The sequence below is a fragment of the Chlamydotis macqueenii genome, chromosome 2 (genome assembly GCF_036417535.1).
Source record: "Chlamydotis macqueenii isolate bChlMac1 chromosome 2, bChlMac1.mat, whole genome shotgun sequence".
NCBI classification, from domain to species: domain Eukaryota; kingdom Metazoa; phylum Chordata; class Aves; order Otidiformes; family Otididae; genus Chlamydotis; species Chlamydotis macqueenii.
In genome coordinates this window covers 139765690-139785894 of record NC_141557.1, presented here as the reverse complement: position 1 = coordinate 139785894, position 20205 = coordinate 139765690, and the positions used below count along the sequence as shown (strand labels likewise).

General features: G+C 42.1%; 1 protein-coding gene across 2 annotated transcripts in view; it reads right to left on the bottom strand.

The window, feature by feature from the left end:
- The window catches only part of CPQ (carboxypeptidase Q), a 181048-nt gene extending 161098 nt beyond the window's left edge, over window positions 1–19950 (bottom strand). The window contains exon 1 of one of the 2 annotated variants that reach the window (XM_086742491.1): window positions 19853–19950. The gene's annotated coding sequence lies outside the window, so the exon portion shown is untranslated. The remainder of the gene's footprint in view (window positions 1–19852) is intronic. The other variant, XM_086742492.1, reaches the window with a different exon arrangement.
- Between the last annotated feature and the right edge of the window lie 255 nt (window positions 19951–20205).

Below are 20205 nucleotides of genomic sequence, written 5' to 3'. Positions count from 1 at the left end.
TATGGTGGAAGTACCATAGCCTAACATAACATAGGAGGGACAAAGTACAAGGAACCACATTTAACTCTTTCTTCACCTGCAAGCCCCAGCATAACAGGCTACCTTGATATAATCTTATTCGGTAGTAGCTGCTAAAATGGATGGCAGTAATGCTGAAGAATCACACCGAAATCCATGTGCAGAGTACTGTATCAGCAAAGCTACAGAAATTACCAATCTGCTACTTCCCTAGGAAGCAGTGACAGCCAAGACAAAAATTAAGTTTTTTTTTTTTTAAAAAAAAAAGACATCACCACCAAACAATTCCTAGGTCATGTAGCAGCTGATATTATTCTTGATGAGCATTCAAAATATAAACAGTTCTCAAAAGGTACTCAAAAGAGTACACTATCTTTTCAAAGGCAAAAGACAGAAATTCAGTGGGATTTTTAGATTAGAACTATGGAATAGAACAGAAATGTTTAATGAGATAAAAGTTAGTGGGCTCTTATTCATTTAGGGAACCTTTCCTGATTGTAAAGGCACTTGGGATAGACACGTATCTTGCATATTTTCACAAAATTCATATATTATTGACACACAAAGTCTTCAGAATCACATATTTTTCTTTCCACCTCTCCTACAGGAGAAAAGTACTCCCTTTTTATTGAGGTAATATAACCACAGAAATCTTCTCTTACAAGCTTTTCTGTATTTTCCATATTTTCTTAAATGAGAAGATGAATTAGGCTATGGAAAAGAATGAAGTAGCCAAGAGAGAAACAAGAGGCCACAAATTAAAGGGCACCAAAGACAAGAACTGCCAGCAAGGCCCCATACTGAAACATCTACCATCCAAAATTCTAAACTAAGTTTCTTTTTGAAAACATGATCAACAAGACATCTTATATCCTGTATTTAGCTAAACTGTTCCTGCAGTTCTGATGCAAAATATTTTCTTTCTGTGTTTTTATTCATGGACTAGCAGGCTGCATCGGCCAAAGGATGAAACCTACCTTCGTACCAGGTGAAGGCCTAGAACAGAAGGTATGCGCTATGAGCAAATGATTACTCCGTCTTTCTGGGTAGCAAAAGCTGCTAAAGTTGATGAATGGACATTGTAACAAGACCAAACCAAGTTTCATTAACAGTCAGTGCAAGGCTGTTACTGTCACAAGTTGGTCTGCCACCTCTATGAAAGCCAAAAGGAATCAAATTGCCAAGTATCTGGCACTCACAGGCACTTCCCGGTGCTCCCCCAAGCAGCCTTCTGGCAGAAGGCTGTTCAGTCCTACAGAACACATGTATGCTTCATGTTGCTTCAGATTTTGGCCAGAAAATACAAATACTTTGAGTGTCTCCTTCCAACAATAAAATCTCAGTTTTAAAGGTGACTATATGCTACTAAGGGTTGGGATATTTGGCAAAATGACCCACCAAAATAAGTACCCTTGGTTACTAATTATGTAATGGAGTGCAACAGGCCAAGTTTTCTGATGAAGTGACCTGTCTGGCCTTAACAAAAGTTATATCAGATGATAATCTCACCTACATACATTACATACCACTCTAGAATTATAAACTCTTAAGTTAAATTCTTAGCATTTCCGTACATGACAAGAAATTCCACTATGACCACACACCTACAAAGCATTTTTTGCTTTGCATATGGAACAAAATTTTTCATTTTAAGTCAACAAGTTCAGAGAAAAGTTATGCACACTATTAAACACTTCAAAGAAAAAGACTAAAAAAGGCAAGACCAACATTTTCAAAAGTATCCAACCCTTCTAGGTATTTTACTCCACACACCTACAATCTCATTTTACAGACTCTAAGTAGCACTGCAATTCCAAACTAAGTCAATAATTATTCAGCATTGCTGAATATGATATTTAAGAATATTAATAAATAAAATATCCAGATTAAAATAACTAACTTTTCTGAACATCCTTTTTACTTGTTAGGTTTTTTCATAGAGTTTTTCTGTACAGTCACAAGAAAAGGTATGTTCCTTATACGGCTATAGTTACAACATTAAAGTGGTTTTGTGAAGCTGAGAAATCTGGTGAACGTATTGCTAGACTTGTTGAGAAAACTGACATTCTAGTCTTTTTCCTCCTTACTGAAGGATATGCTGAGCCTTCCCTTTCCAGAGCAACACAGGATGAAAAAGGCACAGCATCAAGAATTTCTCATTACAATTGACAGAAAAAACGATCTTTATGATGCACATATATCTTTACTTAATATTAAGGGTGGGAAAGGATATTAATTTCAATAAGATATAGTATGAAGTATGCCGTTTATGACTTCATCGTGTTCACTAGGGCATAATACTGGTACTCAAATATCATACTGTATTCCAAGATATCAACATCAGAAACAAACTCCTATAATTCAGTGCCAACGTACAATGGGGGCTACCATTCCACCACAGACTGCACTGCAATGTACAAACAAAAGCAAGCTTACAACGTTTAATGTAAAGAATCAAGGCAAAGAACAGACTGTAAACAAGATAAATACACTTTACTTAAAGAGTTCGATAGAAAACTGGTTTTCAGCCAATTTTAAGAAATAAATTAGCAAAACCAGATCTCTTTCTGATGTTGAGGAAAGCTCCAACACCATTTCTTCACCAAAGCTACTCCCCAGTGCAGCACACGTTTGATCATGGAGCACTACAACTACCACGCATAAGGCAGTTCTGATTCTGTATTTAACTTCCGATTACTTTTCACTACCATTTAAGAGGCAAAAATTATCAAACAATTTTGCTATTGCAGGACAAAAACAAGTCAGTTATGACAGCAGACATATATCAGTATTAGTGGATTTTTTTCATATCAAACGGTGTTCAACAGTCCCAGTTAAGACCAGGGTCCACAGTGCTGTTCACTGCACAGGTACGCCAGGTACACTGAGACAAACATTCCTATAGAGCCTTACAACTACAGACAGACAAAATGGACAAACAACTGGAAGAGGAGGGACCCAGAAGTGACATCGCCAAGTGATTCAGTTGCCACATGAAAGGCATTTCAACTAGGATGATCACTCAGCCCCTTTATCCTGACAGCACCAAGAGAAGCTGGTCAAAAGCTTGTTGCAGTGAAGCAAATGGTCATATTACAAAAAGTCGACTGGAAAGCAAAGTGGAAAAAACCCTAAAAACAACAACAACAAAAAAAAAAAAAAACAGAGAACATACCAAAGAGTAAACATACCCATTATATAAAGAGGGCAGTGACAAATGCTGACACCAGTGAGTCTGGGTGAGACAATTCCTATTTTTCTCAGCCATTCAATTCTACTTCCAAAAGTGAATTTTTAAAGGTGTGTTTAAGTTGTCAGTATTTTTTTAATAGAGGATAGCAAAATAGTTACAAATGTAAACAACTACCGTACCTGATATGCTAGTAATTAATATCTGAAAATGTCTGTTCTCAATTTATTTTTGTTCACACACTAACACAGCTGGCATGTTTCTCTACAGAATTTTCATGCAGTGACTCAGAAGATCCATCATGCAAGTAACCTGTGAAATAGCTTACACTGAGCTGCTATACGTTAGCAAATCTTAGATAAGTACTGACAATTTTCTGTGCAGACAAAATTTGAGCATGGGAAAACATGTACAGGGAAGCCTAGATGAATAAAATTTTCATGTGAAATTACCTCAATGCAAAATTTAAAGTTCACTTTGAATATTTAGTTCTCAAACATACACCTTGCTACTACAGGTCTTTTGTTTTTTTAATGTGAAAGAGAGGAATACGCTGCTCAGAACCAAAGAATAACTCACACCTGAATAAACACCAGCTTCTTAACACTTTTCCATGAAATACCATTCTAAGCAGATGGCTGAAACAGAACAAAACTTCTCTCTGCAGCAGAACACAGAATTATCACCAGGAAAAGTAGCTGTATTAACAATTTATATGTTCAAATCTCATTCATATGCTAAAGTTAACAGATTTAATTGAGTGCACGAGCATTGGAGATGACATTATAAACTACATTTTCTATTTAGTTAGATGCTTGCACAGCGAATTATCTATAAAGCTAATTGTAGAATACTATACTACACTATATTCTAAACTAATGTAGAATACTATACTACAGTACAGTTTTCAACTTCAGTAGTATTAGCCATTGGCCTTGATCAGCATTTTTCAAGAGACCCGAAGCCAACAGTTTCCAGAAAGTTGAGGTTCTTCTAAGTTTTTCATCAGGAAAAGTCTTTATAAAAAGATCAAAAGAGAACAGAACCGAATAGAACAGAATACAGTAGATTTCAGATAATGTTGTTAATACAGATAACCGTCCAAGCAAAAATAAATGCCTTATTCTTGCACAGCTGTACCTGCAGAGATACCATAGAACAAACATGCACAAATACCAACAGCAGCTTCAGAATAAACAAAAAAAAAGTACCACTGCTAAAACATATTCAGGAGTTACATTGGAGATAGCTTTCCAAAACGGCAAAAAAAAATATTTGTGAGAAGGAACGTGGTTTAATGAACTATGAAATTCTCTTTTCTCAACACAATTATTGTTTGAATTTCACTGTATTAGAAAAACAAAGAAAGATCTATCCTTTAAAATCCTCACAGGTTCTTTGTTCTAGCTGCCAAACTATCTAGCTGCCATTTGGTTGATCCAGATGCTCAGTAGGGTCTTGAATGTGACAACACAAAAGCTGATATTGTACTGGAGTGGCATGTTAAGGGAAGATACTGACTTTAGCAAACATACGCTGACTAGGTACACATATATACAAATATTTTCTGGCACACATTTTACAGCATCTGCAACACTACTGAAGACAGAATGTGATAAACTCTCTCTCTCTGCAAATATTATGGTAAGACACCTCCCTAACTTTGTACTGACATGATTCTGACACTGCACCTGATTAATAATACTCAGAGATTAAACTATGCCAAGAAAGTACAGGAGGAAATAAAACAGCCGGAAGTTTCCTCCTGGGTCTTAAACACTTCTGCACAGTTCAGACTGCATAAGACAAAGCTGACACACAGGTGTCAGCTCCCAAACTCCAGAGAAGTCTTCACACTGGCCATCTTTGAGAAAACCAAGCTCACCACCACTGCCAAGAACACGCCAGGCTCAAGTGAGTGACTGCACTGGAGCTCAGGAAGCACACAGGGACTTCAGCCAAGCAGAGCACAGAGAGCCCACAGCTCCATTTCCAGGCCCCAGTTGTTCATCCTACCCTTCTGCTATTGCAGGACAGCCTCAAGCTCCTTCTGAGTGTGCTGGAGGAGTTATGTCTGGAACACAATAAAAAGTTAAACTATTTAGACACTTTAAAAATTGCTATTTTAGATACAGTGCTATCAAATTGGGCAGGGACTGCGGGTATTAGGATACCTCTGGCTTTTATCCTACTTGCTAAGTAGCCCTCTGCAAGCAGAGCTTTGGGAAGAGTGTCTGTAAGTGTTTCTAGTCAGAAGGCCGATCATTAAGAAAACAAAAGCTTGCAGAAACAACCCACTTAGAGCACTTTAATTTAGCTATAAATGGTGATTTTCAAAACCACACATTTGCCCTGTCATAACTGCCTAAAATTCAGAGGGCTTTATCCACAGCACAAGTAGAAAGACTATTTAACATTTGGAGATCTGGTGTTACTAGCTGTTGTGGTTTTGTTTAGTGAGGAAAAAACAGAGCCTCTGCCTCCTTCAGTGAATCCAGATGTTGCAAACATCAGTTTCTTCACGAGTTAAATGCAATTCCAAATTTAAATGAAACTGGTATTGGAGGATCAATTACACTTGGTTTTGATTTCATGACATATATTAGCTTGCAAGCAGGGGCAATTGATGAGGTAGAGTTCACATAAAGTTACAACTACTCCTTCATTCAGAAGTAGCCAAAAAGTCATCTTTGACTTCTCAATAAACCTTTCAGGATGACAGTCTCACACGTGCCCACACATCCATGATTTCCATATTAGGATCACTCCTCAGAAAGCTCTTCTTTGAAATCATTTGGAAGCCAGGCCGGGACACAAACAGTGCTTTGGGCAATGAATTACATACCAGTTCTGCTTCCCGACAACAACTTCCCAGTTATCCATTGGAACAGATCTGATGATAACACTAATCCTACACTCCTTACTCCACATTTACCAACAAGCCCTACTTGGTGAGTACAAAGTACTTGGATATAAACACCTGGAGAGCAGGCAAGGTCAGCAAGAAGCCTACATTTCTTAAGTTTACTATCCCATTTAATTCCTAGATTAAGGCTTTTTCTACAGCAAAGCTACCTTCCACTTTCAGAAGAGCAGCTGAGCTTCCACAGACCACCATTCGCAGTTGCAATGATGCTCGCACCTAAGAGCCCAGCCGTTACCTCACCACAGCTGAAAATGTTTTCCAGGAAAAAAAGCTAGTGTTAGCTGACTTTCATCCTTCCTATGCTGCTTGTCTGTAGGGACAGGAGATGTTAAGACAGCATGTTTCATTTTCATAACTTTGGGAGGCTGCATTAGACAGATTCCTACTCTAGTTATTATTATTTATCCAGTGTGCATCTGTTTTTTAATATAAAGTTCACATATGGATAAGGTCCCAATAGTTATTTTTGTATAACATTCTTCAAAGGAATTTTCTCATGCTTCCATTCCTGTCTGCATGCTGCTCAACCAGGCTGCATATTCTGGATTTTCATAAAACAGTCATCATAGAATGGTTTGGGTTGTAAGGGACCTTTAAAGGCCATCTAGTCCAACCACCTTGCAAGAAGCAGGGACATCTCCAACCAGATCAGGTTGCTCAGAGCCCCATCCAACCTGGCCTTGAATGTTTCCAGGGATGGGGCATCCACCACCTCTCTGGGCAACCTGTGCCAGTGTTTCACCACCCTCATTGTAAACAATTTCTTCCTTAAATCTTGTCTAAATCTGCCCTCTTTTAGTTTAAAACCATCCCACCTTGTCCTATCATAACAGGTCCTGTTAAAAAGTCTCTCTCCATCCTTCTTATAGGCCCCCTTTAGGTACTGGAAGGCCATTGTAAGGTCTCCTTAAAGCCTTCTCTTCTCCAGGTGAACAACTCCAACCCTCTCATCTGAATACATTTATCTCTAATAGCAATGCACTGAGAACAGAAGCAACAGAGAAGTGCCGTATCTTCCAGCACTACAACAATGAGGAAAAGACAAAGGAGATAAAGCAGCATGTGAAAGGAGAGGAAAAAATAGAAAATTTAACTACTACTCCCCCAAAATATAACTTCTGTGACTTTGGTAAACCCGTGAGACCTGCAAATGCACAATAGTGGGACTGACAAGAGTGTGGTGTGTAACACAATGACGTGTAATGCAGCTGAGAGGGCTGCACCATAATCACAAGAAAATGGCACTGGTTTAAAGAAAAAAAAAAAAACAACTGTAAATGAACATATAAACATCATATACGCTTTATAGACACATACATCACATGGTTTTTAACTGCTGGGTTCATTTCCTGACTTAAAGTCAAGGTCAACAAAACAGGACTCACTTTGTATGATTATTTTTTATGCTTCTACTTTAAATAAAATTTGTCCTATGATTTGGATCGAAGAAACATAGGATATATCACTATTGATAATGATAACTCCTCAAATAAAGCTTAAAACATACACTGACTTCTTTCAGCCTAAAAGCTTAAACCATAAAGCAATTTTCACAAATTTGTTCCACAAATAACATCAGATGGAAGAGTATGATATAGGGAAAAAAAATATAATTTCTAGCCGTGTTAATATTCCCATACTGCAGAAAGCATAAAGTCTTATTCCCTTACAAACACAAAATAACTCACACTGTTGTGTCAAAAGGGTTATCTTTACTCAAAACCAATATTCTGGGCCAAAAAATGAGACCTACTTTGAGCAATGAGAGGACTGTTAATAGAAACATCACTTAGCACTACGAAATACCTTTTTCTCTGGGGAAAAAGGCTTGCAAATGAGTTTTAAGCTCACCTACTGGCCGATGTAAACGCAGAAAGATAATCATACTCTTCTGACCACCTCTTTTTCCAATGAAACAAAAAATTCACTGTCCCAATCAAAATTTAGATGTGAGGCTGAAAACATCGTTGTCACCTGCTATGAGCACAGCAAACTTTTAAGATATGTTCTGACATTCAGAGTAAGCTGTTCTCTCCAAGTTTCTTCCAGTTTGACCACTTTCTTCTCTCTCATCACCACATTTGCCAGGAACAGTCCAAAATCAGACAACTACCAAAAAGCCCATAAGATCCACCCATATTGGATACGCTGGGTTTGGCTATGCCAGGTCTTTTTAATAATCACAGCTGTAGTGTACACCAGATAGCACTGCAAAGTAAGATGTATCTGCTGCCTTGGGTGGCATCACTTGCTGGAAACAAGCACATCTGTCCTCATTCAGTTACTCTTTGAAGGGTAGCCCCAGAGATACTCCTGCTCACTACCACTCTTTCTGCAAGTTTTCTCTTCAGCTATAAGAGGTAAGTCCAAAATGAAGTATCAATCAGAGACCTTAGCTGCAGTAGTAAAGTGTATTAAAATCAGTGTAGGTGCATTTTACCAGCCTATGGACTGGGTGTCCTGGTTCTGGCCAGGATAGAGTTAATATTTACCTGAGCTGGGTGGAGAACTGAAGCTGGTAGCCCCTATGGCTGGGATAGTTAACTAATTAGCTAACAGCTGGGGTTAATTTACCCAAATTAGCCAAAGGGCTATTCCATCCCATCTGACATCATGCTCAGTATATAAGTGAGGAGGGTGCTGAAGGGAGGCTCTCCTAGTTGGAAGAGACTGGATGTAGAGATCTGTTGTGAGCTATTATACTGTATTTGTGTTCCATCACTCTATTGTTTTCTTGTCATTACTGTTAAATTTACTTTTTGTTTAATCTCAACCCGCGTGTTTGGTTTTTTTTTTGTTTGTCAAATCTCCTCCTATTCTCTCGGAGAGTGGGGGGAGTGAGAGAGAGACTGCGTAGTCTGGTCCCCGTTGGGGCTGAACTACGACAGTTATTTTGGCGCCCAACGTGGGGCACGAAGGGTTGAGATAATAACAGATCTGACTTTCTTTATTGCTTGAAACAAATTTGTTTATACGTGCTTGTTGTATTGGTTGTCAGTTATTGGTCATGATGTTGCAGTGGTTGGTTATGTTGTTGTATTGTCTACGCTCCTATATGTACTATGTGTTCCCAGTGGTGGTGTTTATCACCTCAGGGAAAATGATGAGAATTATCCTTCTGTTATACTATGCCATATACATCTATGACATGGTGACATCAATGGCCTTGGAGATAAATTGGTATTCCTATGTGGACAGCTTCCCGAATTCTTTCACTTCCAGGGTAGTTAAGCCACTTTTTGAGAACTTTAAAGATCTGGGGGATATTCAAGCCACTATGATGTTGTTGTTATGTATTTTGAATGTGTGCCAAGTCTTGTCTAGAGCTGCAAACCCACTTTTTGGGAATCTCCTCCCGAGATTTACCCTAAGGCAAGATACTAATACGTGGCATGGTGTGAGGGAGAACAAACTGACCTGCAATGTAGGTACTCAAACCCCAGCAACAGGCATTGCAGCTGAATCAGAGGGTGAACCTGTGCTAGTTTCAGTTGCCCCTGTATCCAAGAAGACTTGGAAGCGGAAGTCAGCTCGTTTAGTGAGGGAAGAAGAAGCCCCTTTTAGGACGGAGCAGGAGGAAGAAGAGGAAGGTTTATTTGCTACATGCCTAGGAAGAACTCGGCAGGCAGGCTCTTCCTCAGGGGAAGAACTCCTAAAGGAGACAGTGAGCACCAGATTTCTATCCCTGAGCGAGCTGCGAGACATGCGAAAAGATTTTAGCCGTCATCCTGGGGAGCACATTATCAGCTGGCTGCTGCGGTGCTGGGATAATGGGGCCAATAGCTTGGAATTAGAAGGCAGAGAAGCTAGGCAACTGGGATCCATTTCTAGAGAAGCAAGCATTGACAAAGCAGTTGGAAAAGGGACACAAGCCCTCAGCCTCTGGAGGCGACTCCTGTCAGGTGTGAAGGAGAGGTATCCTTTCAAGGAGGATATAATGTGTCATCCAGGCAAGTGGGCTACCATGGAGAAGGGTATCCAGTACCTGAGGGAATTAGCTGTGCTGGAGATTATTTATGATGACCTGGACAATGATCAGTTACCTAAGGATCCAGATGAAGTCAGGTGCACACGACAAATGTGGCGGAAGTTTGTTCGAAGTGCACCATCATCATATGCCAACTCATTGGCAGTTATGACCTGGAAAGATGGAGAGGAAGAAACAGTGGATGAACTGGCTGGCCGACTCTGGCAGTACGAGGAAAGCCTGTCTTCCTCCCTAAGGGCCTGTGTCTCGGCTGTGGAGAAACTATCCCAGGAGTTCCAGCAATTCAAAGCAGATATGTCCCATTCCCCACCGGTACGGGCCAATATTTCAGCTATTAGGAGTAAACGTTTCCCTGCTCAAGAGAGATGGTTTACGCGGCGAGGTACCCTGTGGTTTACCTTGCGTGACCAAGGAGAGGACATGAGGGAGTGGGATGGGAAGCCTACCTCTGCCCTAGAGGCGCGGGTACGTGAGTTGCGTGGAAAAACCATTGCAAATAGAAGTTCTCCCCGGAAAATTGTTGCACCAGTCTCCAATAGGGAGCGTAGAAGGAATAGCTTTAGTTCTGACCCTCTTGAAGGGACCTCTCATGCATATTTAAAAGAAATGAATAATGAATACTGTGGCCAGGATTAGAGAGGCCCTGCCTCCAGCCAGGTGGAGGAGAGGGATAACAGAGTTTATTGGACTGTGTGGATCCGATGGCCTGGCACGTCAGACCCACAAGAGTACAAAGCTCTAGTGGATACTGGTGCACAATGTACCTTGATGCCATCAAGATATAATGGGGCAGAACCCATTTGTATTTCTGGAGTGACAGGAGGATCCCAACAGCTATCTGTATTGGAGGCTGAAGTGAGCCTGACAGGGAATGAGTGGCAAAAGCACCCCATAGTGACTGGCCCAGATGCTCCATGCATTCTTGGTATAGATTACCTCAGAAGGGGATATTTCAAGGACCCAAAAGGGTATCGGTGGGCTTTTGGTGTAGGTGCTTTAGAGATGGAGGAAATTATACAGTTGTCCACCTTGCCTGGTCTGTCAGAGGATCCTTCTGTTGTGGGGTTGCTGAAGGTTGAAGAACAACAGGTGCCAATTGCTACCACAACTGTGCACCGGCGGCAGTATCGCACCAACCGAGACTCCCTGATCCCCATCCATAAGCTGATTCATCAGCTGGAGAGCCAGGGAGTGATCAGCAAGTCCCACTCACCTTTTAACAGTCCCATATGGCCAGTGAGAAAATCAAGTGGAGAGTGGAGGTTAACAGTGGACTATCGTGGCCTGAATGAGGTAACACCACCACTCAGTGCTGCTGTGCCAGACATGTTAGAACTTCAGTATGAACTGGAATCCAAGGCAGCCAAGTGGTATGCCACCATTGATATTGCCAACGCGTTCTTTTCAATCCCATTGGCACCAGAATGCAGGCCGCAGTTTGCTTTCACTTGGAGGGGCGTCCAGTACACTTGGAATCGACTGCCCCAGGGGTGGAAACACAGCCCCACCATCTGCCATGGGCTGATCCAGACTGCACTGGAAAAGGGTGGCGCTCCAGAGCACCTGCAGTACATTGATGACATCATCGTATGGGGCAACACAGCAGCAGAAGCTTTTCAAAAAGGGGAGAAAATAATTAAAATCCTCCTGAAAGCTGGGCTTGCCATAAAACGATGTAAGGTGAAAGGACCTGCAAGAGAGATACAGTTTTTGGGGATAAAATGGCAAGATGGGCGTCGTCAGATTCCAATAGATATAGTCAACAAAATAACAGCTATGGCTGCACCGACTGACAAAAAGGAAACGCAAGCTTTCCTGGGCGTTGTGGGTTTCTGGAGGATGCATATTCCAAATTATAGTATGATTGTAAGCCCTCTGTATAAAGTCACCCGAAAGAAGAATGATTTTAAATGGGGCCCTGAACAACAGCAGGCTTTTGAACAAATTAAACAAGAAATTGTTCACGCGGTGGCTCTCGGGCCAGTCCGGACAGGGCAAGAGGTAAGAAATGTGCTCTACTCCGCAGCTGGGGAGAATGGCCCTACCTGGAGTCTCTGGCAGAAAGCACCAGGGGAAACTCGTGGTCGACCCCTTGGGTTTTGGAGCCGGGGATATAAAGGATCTGAGGCCTGCTATACTCCAACCGAAAAAGAAATCCTGTCGGCATACGAAGGAGTTCGAGCTGCTTCAGAAGTGATTGGTACTGAAGCACAGCTCATCCTGGCACCCCGACTGCCAGTGCTGGGCTGGATGTTCAAAGGAAGGGTCCCCTCTGCGCATCATGCAACGGATGCTACATGGAGCAAGTGGGTTGCACTACTTACACAGCGGGCCCGAATAGGAAACCCCAATCGCCCAGGCATATTAGAAGTAATTACAGACTGGCCAGAAGGCAAAGATTTTGGAAAGCCACCAGAGGAAGAGGTAACGCGTGCTGAAGAGGCCCCACCATATAACAACCTCCCAGAAAATGAGAAGCGGTATGCCCTATTTACTGATGGGTCCTGTCGTATTGTAGGAAAACATCGGAAGTGGAAAGCTGCTGTGTGGAGTCCTACACGACAAGTTGCAGAAGCTGCTGAAGGCCAAGGTGAATCGAGTCAGTTTGCGGAGGTGAAGGCCATCCAGCTGGCTTTAAACATTGCTGAACGGGAAAAATGGCCTGTGCTCTATCTCTACACTGACTCATGGATGGTGGCAAACGCTCTGTGGGGATGGTTAAAGCAATGGAAGCAGAGCAACTGGCAGCGTCGGGGCAAACCTATCTGGGCTGCCACTCTGTGGCAAGATATTGCTGCCCGGTTAGAGCATCTGGTTGTAAAAGTACGTCACGTAGATGCCCACGTACCCAAGAGTCGGGCCACTGAAGAACATCAAAACAACCAGCAAGTGGATCAAGCTGCTAAAATTGAAGTGGCTCAGGTGGATCTGGACTGGCAGCATAAGGGTGAACTATTTTTAGCTCGGTGGGCCCATGATACCTCAGGCCATCAGGGGAGAGATGCAACATACAAATGGGCTCGTGATCGAGGGGTGGATTTAACCATGGACACTATTGCACAGGTTATCCTTGAATGTGAAATATGTGCTGCAATCAAACAAGCCAAGCGGTTAAAGCCTCTGTGGTATGGAGGACGATGGCTGAAGTATAAATATGGAGAGGCCTGGCAAATTGATTACATTACACTCCCACAAACTCGCCAAGGCAAGCGCTATGTACTTACAATGGTGGAAGCAACCACTGGATGGCTGGAAACATATCCTGTACCCCATGCCACTGCCCGAAACACCATCCTGGGCCTTGAGAAACAAGTCTTATGGCGACATGGCACTCCAGAAAGAATTGAATCAGACAATGGTACCCACTTCCGAAACAATCTCATAGATACCTGGGCCAGAGAGCATGGCATCGAGTGGGTATACCACATCCCCTATCACGCACCAGCCTCTGGAAAAATTGAAAGGTATAATGGGCTGCTGAAAACAACTCTGAAAGCAATGGGTGGTGGAACCTTCAAAAATTGGGATAAACATTTAGCAAAAGCCACTTGGCTAGTCAACACTCGGGGGTCCACCAATCGAGCTGGCCCTGCCCAATCTGAACTTCTACATACTGTAGAAGGGGATAAAGTCCCTGTGGTGCATGTAAGGAATATACTGGGGAAGACAGTCTGGGTCATTTCTCCCTTGGGCAAAGGCAAACCCATGCATGGGATTGCTTTTGCTCAAGGACCTGGGTGTACTTGGTGGGTAATGCAGGAGGATGGGAAAGTCCGATGTGTACCTCAAGGAGATCTAATTTTAGGTGAAAATAGCCAATAATTTGAAGTGCTTGATGTCGGTTACTATACAGTACTGTATGTCATTATCTAGCTATTATGTGTCCCTCCTTGCTTCTTCCTGCTCCACGCCCTGAGAGACTTATGTTGTGTCAAAAGTATTATAGTAAAATCGTTTATACCAACAAAGAATGAACTTTAATAAAATAGGAAAAATTGCAGCAGTGATGCAACCAGAACTGGCTCTTGCTACTAGCACCTGCCAACAGATCTTCAGTCTCCGGACTATGAACTTGCTAAGTCACTTGCACCAGACAGACTACCTGAGGAAACACTGTGTCATCTGTCCTATGCTGAGAGCCTGTTATGACAGATGGAGCCCAAAGTTATGGACTGGATAAACTCAACAGACCTTTTGAAAGGATGGACCATGGACTAAGAGAGTTACATCTGTGTGTCTGCATACAAGTAGATAAAAGGAAGAAAAATTTGATGATTAATTGGAAAGTGTAGAATCTGGGCATGATGTAGATGGTATGGAATAAGGGGTGGATAATGTCCTGGTTCTGGCCAGGATAGAGTTAATATTTACCTGAGCTGGGTGGAGAACTGAAGCTGGTAGCCCCTATGGCTGGGATAGTTAACTAATTAGCTAACAGCTGGGGTTAATTTACCCAAATTAGCCAAAGGGCTATTCCATCCCATCTGACATCATGCTCAGTATATAAGTGAGGAGGGTGCTGAAGGGAGGCTCTCCTAGTTGGAAGAGACTGGATGTAGAGATCTGTTGTGAGCTATTATACTGTATTTGTGTTCCATCACTCTATTGTTTTCTTGTCATTACTGTTAAATTTACTTTTTGTTTAATCTCAACCCGCGTGTTTGGTTTTTTTTTTGTTTGTCAAATCTCCTCCTATTCTCTCGGAGAGTGGGGGGAGTGAGAGAGAGACTGCGCAGTCTGGTCCCCGTTGGGGCTGAACTACGACACTGGGCAACAGAAAACTTGGATCAGTTGTGGCTTAAGTCCATCTAGGTCCAAGCTACAGTGGTTCTGCCCTCCAAATCACCATTCACTTGCACCAGAACCTCATCCATAGAGTCAGGCAGCAAGCTGGTTCTGGGAACCACGCCAGTGAAAAACATTTATTCTTTGTTTGCAAAAATTCATCATAAGCATTAGTACCAGTAGGTTACTGCCAAAGAGAAAATGGGGATGTACTACTTGAAGGAAGACTGGACCGCAGCAGTTTCTGCAGCCTGAAGAGCAGACAGTTCTGCTCTTTCCACCACCTCTGCTACTTGGGTGAAAATCACTAAGGGACAGGTGAGTGGCTGGGATGGAAACGTCAACAGATAAATTAGGCAAGGGCAGTAATTTAGAGCCTGCATAAAATCTTCCAAGCCTGTTACTGAGACCTTTTTGCTTCTGAAAACCCTCCTTACCCAGCAACTACTTCAAGACAACCAAACTGAAGAAGTAATTAAAACCGAGTTGACTTTGTTTTTCTTCTAGGGTATCTCAGTGCATCACTGAGGTAGAAATTGTCCGCTCTGTGTATTTCTGAGCAGCACTGAATACATTACCTGAGATTAGTAATGTACTTTTCTGCCCTATCTAGTTGTCATAAGAGAAAGTATTAATATCTCACTGCAGTATATGATCAATCTTGAAGAAATTAGTAACTTATAGTTCTTTCTGCTTACAAAGCAATAAGGAATTTCATTAAACTAAAACTCTAAGAAGTGTTTTCACAGTTTGCCACAGAAGAGCACTATATTTAATGCAGAACACAACCAGAGAGAGCGCTAAAAGGTGAGCTCCGTGATTCAGAACACTAAAAATCAACAAGATCAGAAACACTAATCTCAAAAACCTGTGGAGAGTAGAAGGGGAAACCATTACAGATAAATCAAATTTATGCTTTGGTCTTCAAAAGTTACAGATAAAATAGTGGATGCTTTCCCAACGGAGTCTATTGGCTCAGATTTCATTTTAAGGCCTCAAAAAAGCACATTTCTTTCTCAAATGTCTATTGGCACATGCATAATATTACATAAGTCCCTTTTGTGGGGCTACTTGAAACACAAAACTACTTTTGACTCACTTGTCTTATGTAAATTTGCAGCTAAGTGCCTCCTCTGAAAGAAAACTAACACAAAAATTAAAGGCACAGGATATCAATATACACATGGCAGATGAAAGCTAGAAAAATTGGGGGAGGGCAGAAGAGCGATCTCATTCCCTTTCATACAGACTGTTCTAGCAGGAAATGTACTATCACTACATTTAAGTAAAACATCAGACGTCATAACCAGCAACTAGAGAGAGACCAAAAAAAAAAAAAACCACACACACATACTTAAAATCAGAACTGTTTTCTCACATCAGTACTAAAACAGGCTTCACAAGGGTGACAACAATTCTCAGTTGCACATCTGTGCACCTGTGGGGCCACAAAACAGGTTTGGACAAATCCTGAGCTGGAGGAAACTGTCAGTATTATACTGAATGCAGGATGGTCACTCAGGCAAGTTTAAAATAAATCTTAGTTGTTCATATTTTCTATGATGTAAGAAATGTTTATGATAGGTGACCTGAGATTAACCTCCTCTCATTATAACACAAAGATCATTGATTTAAATTTTATCTTAGTGATTGAGATAAATTTGACTGGAATCTTTCTTTTCTAAAAGAGCATTAGTATCTGTTAAAGTCAGCTTTTAAGATCATAGGTTTTTTTACTGTACCTCTGATTGCAATGGGTAGTACAGAGAAATATTTTGCCAAAATATATAAACATAAATAACTTCTCAGAAATGCATTTTAATCTGTATATCTGTTCATCAGGTACTTCTATCAAACTCCTCTTGGCAGCAAAGGCACCAAAGGGATTTCCACGTTTTTCTCTCACCCACTGTGGAGAAAATTAATCACATTTAAAAGACTCTGAGAAAACAATACTATTATTAATACCAGGACAGACAAAAAAGGATCCAAATGCAATGGGCATCTGAATGCTCTCCATTATAAATAAATAACTAAGTAAATAAATTTATTTTTTAAAAATCTCCCACCACTGGTCCATTCTATCTCAAAAACACAAAACAAGACTCTTATAAGATGAAGGCACTCAAATAATGATTTTTTTAAACTACAGGCTAACGAGGTTAACATTTTTCTCAAGCTGACATACAATATTTTCTTCTATTGTAAAACCAAAACAAAGAAGAGCAGAGCATTCTCCGCAGGTTCTGTCAGGGATATCGACTTAATCAAGTAATTGTCATTTAGAAGATTACAAATCAGAGCTAAATGAGCTCTTGCCATTGCAGTGAAAATGTAAGTGACTGGGGGTCAACAGAAGAATGAAGTTACATTTATTTCACTACTTGGAGATTACTGCAGACATTTGGTAACAAAACGTGAAAGATTACTGCAATGCAGTTTTTGACAGATAATATTTTCTGTCGAGACAGAACAGAAAGAACTGTAGAGCTTCAAGATTGTAATTGTTTTGTACATTTCTACGCACAAAGTACTTTTTTAAAGCAAAATATTTCACCCCTGCAGCTGCTATCTCCTAGATGTACTGCCATCCTTCATCTTCATCCTCCCACAACTGGAAAGGAAGAAAGAAATGACAAGACAAAGTTTTCAATCTAAAACAAGAAAGTTTTATATACTATAGAAGGAATAGATAAAAGAATCCCATGTGCATTATGACTTTGTGCAATTATATCAACAATAAGAGACTGTGTAATTTGCTTCCTTTCCCAATTTGGCATTAAAGACATGCAGGCATTTGCAAAACCATATTATAAAACAAATAAGAATTTATATGAGCTTTTACTGACAGATGTCTCCCAACAGGGGTCAATGCCAGGTTGTTCTTCCCCAGCCCAGATTTGCAATCTGTTCTTATCTGATTTAGTATCTTATTGTTCTGCTGTTCAAAAGAATTATATATATTTTAAACACCAAGAAACAAAACTGGGTAAGACAGAGGCTTTATATCAATCTCTAAAGCTGTGGTGGCTCTGATCCAAGTTTATCTGTGCAGACTTCATCTGAAAGACTGAAGTTTGCGTGAACTAAAACTGATTGCAAGGCACAATCGATACATGCTGTCCAAGATAGAATGGATATGCCTAAAGAAATGAGTCAAAACTTAAAAGGAAACAAGGGATCTAAGAACTCTCATGGATATGGTAGGCTCTGTAGGGTTTCTTCGGGGAAAGAAGTGTTTGAGGTTTTATTCAAAATAATAACCTAACAAAGGGAGCACCAAACAAGACTGGAAGGTGATTTTAAGAAGTGATAGTAGGTAAGCATGAGAAAGACTTAATAAAAGCTTTAATCCTCGCAGAAAAATAACCAGAGCAAAATCAAGGCCAACTTTTGTCACCTTAGCTTAAATCTTACTAATTTCTCAAGCTAAAATAGAGAGATACATTCTAGACAGATGTAGATGTAAGCAGTTCTTCCATTCCCACACAGGGAATCTGTTCTACAGCCATACCAAGTATTGCTTTGTAAGAAGAAACACCCACATGCTTCCCTTTCATCAACAGATTACAACACTCTTACAGTCTTTTGATACAAAAGAGCAAGCAGATATGGAACTCTCTCCGGAAACAGTACAAATTAATCTAATTTTGAACAGAGTGAAAACCACAGACAGCCAAAATTGTGAAAACCAAGGCTTACACAACAAGAAATCAGGATTTCAGGTGTTGCAGGCATATAGCCCTCTCTGAGCAGGCGCGCTGGGTGCTCATGCAGCATTTAGGGAAATCAGGTCCCAAAAATTCTGCAGTTTGAAGGAGGAAATAAGTAATCAACAAGCAAATAGAAATCTGGCGCTTGTATTTTGAATTTGCTTTTCAGTACTTCTGAGCAGACTTGTAACTTGTCAGACATAACCACTGGATTCAAAAGGCTCCTCTGTACCTAACGCTTCCTTAGTAACGTCTGATTCAGCTTGCAGAACTTACATTTTTTCATGGTGTTTTATATCTCACTTTACTCTCCCTCATATATATTTTAGTACTTCTATAAAATATGTATATGAATATACACATATATAAAAATTGTATATAAGATTGCTTCTCTTTTTATATACTTTTCCCTTTTGCATCGATTTGAAAAAGGCAGTCTTTGAAGAATAAAGTCCTGTCAAAACAAATCTAACGGGTACTAGTTACTAGAACTTCCGTCTCAGGAAGCACTAAACCACTTTACATGCTGGGACCTCTTCGCTATGAAGCGTGCCGTAAAACATAATTAAATATCTAACGCATCCATCTGGCATTTATGGGTTTAATCTGTTTGCAGCGGGACAGCTTTCAACTCAGTGACTGCTGTCAACTCTGCTGGTTTCAAGATCATGGCAGAGCATCGTGCCTCGCGGAACGCCGACCATGCGTCCCCCATGCATCTGCATGACAGCCAGCTACAACTTAGGGTCAATACTTGTTTTCAAATTATGAAGAACCAGAGGGTAAGCGGGGCATTTCTTGTCACAGGATGGAACATCCGTGTTCCCGAAAGGCGGCCAAGCCGGTGTCTGTCCCCCTCCAGCAAAGAGCAGGAGGACGGGTGCGAGGTGGGCCCCACGCCCCGCTGTCAGGCCATGGGGGGCTCCAGCCCACCGACCCAGGGCAGGGCCGGCCCGGCAGCACCCCAGGCTGCGGGCCAGCGGCTGAAGGCTCCATTTCGAGGGGGAACTCCAGCACATGCTGGCCGGGCTTTACAGCGAGGCCTCCGCAAGAGGAGAGGACGGGGCTTAGCCCCGCCGAGGCGCCGGTGATGGCGGCCTGCATGACCCTCCTCGCCCCTAGGCCGGCGGCGGAGCCGGAGCCGGGCCCCCCGCGAGAAGCGGGGCTTCAGGAAAGGAGGAAAGGAGGAGGAAAAGGAGGAGGATGAGGAGGGAAGCAGAGCAAACACGCACCTTCCCCGTGCAGATCGGGCTGCACCAGCACGGCCCCAGCCCCCGCCTGGCCCGCTGGGGATGGCGGAGGAGGAGCCGCCGCGGGGGATGGAAGGGGGCGGGCGGGCCGCCGGGCCCGGCTGGTGCCGCCGAGGCCGCTTGCGGCCGCGTAGAAGCCGCCTCAGGGCCCGGGCCCGGCCCGGGGCTGCCTTGCGGGCGAAGCCAGGCGTTCCCCGTTACTGGCGGGTCGGGCCGTGGCGCCGCGTAGGCTCCTCCGAGGCGAGGCGGGCCGGGCCCGGTCGGGGCGCTCCCGCCCGATCCTGGCCTGTCGGGGAGGGGGCCTAAAATCTCCCATGCAGGCACCGTCACCAGCC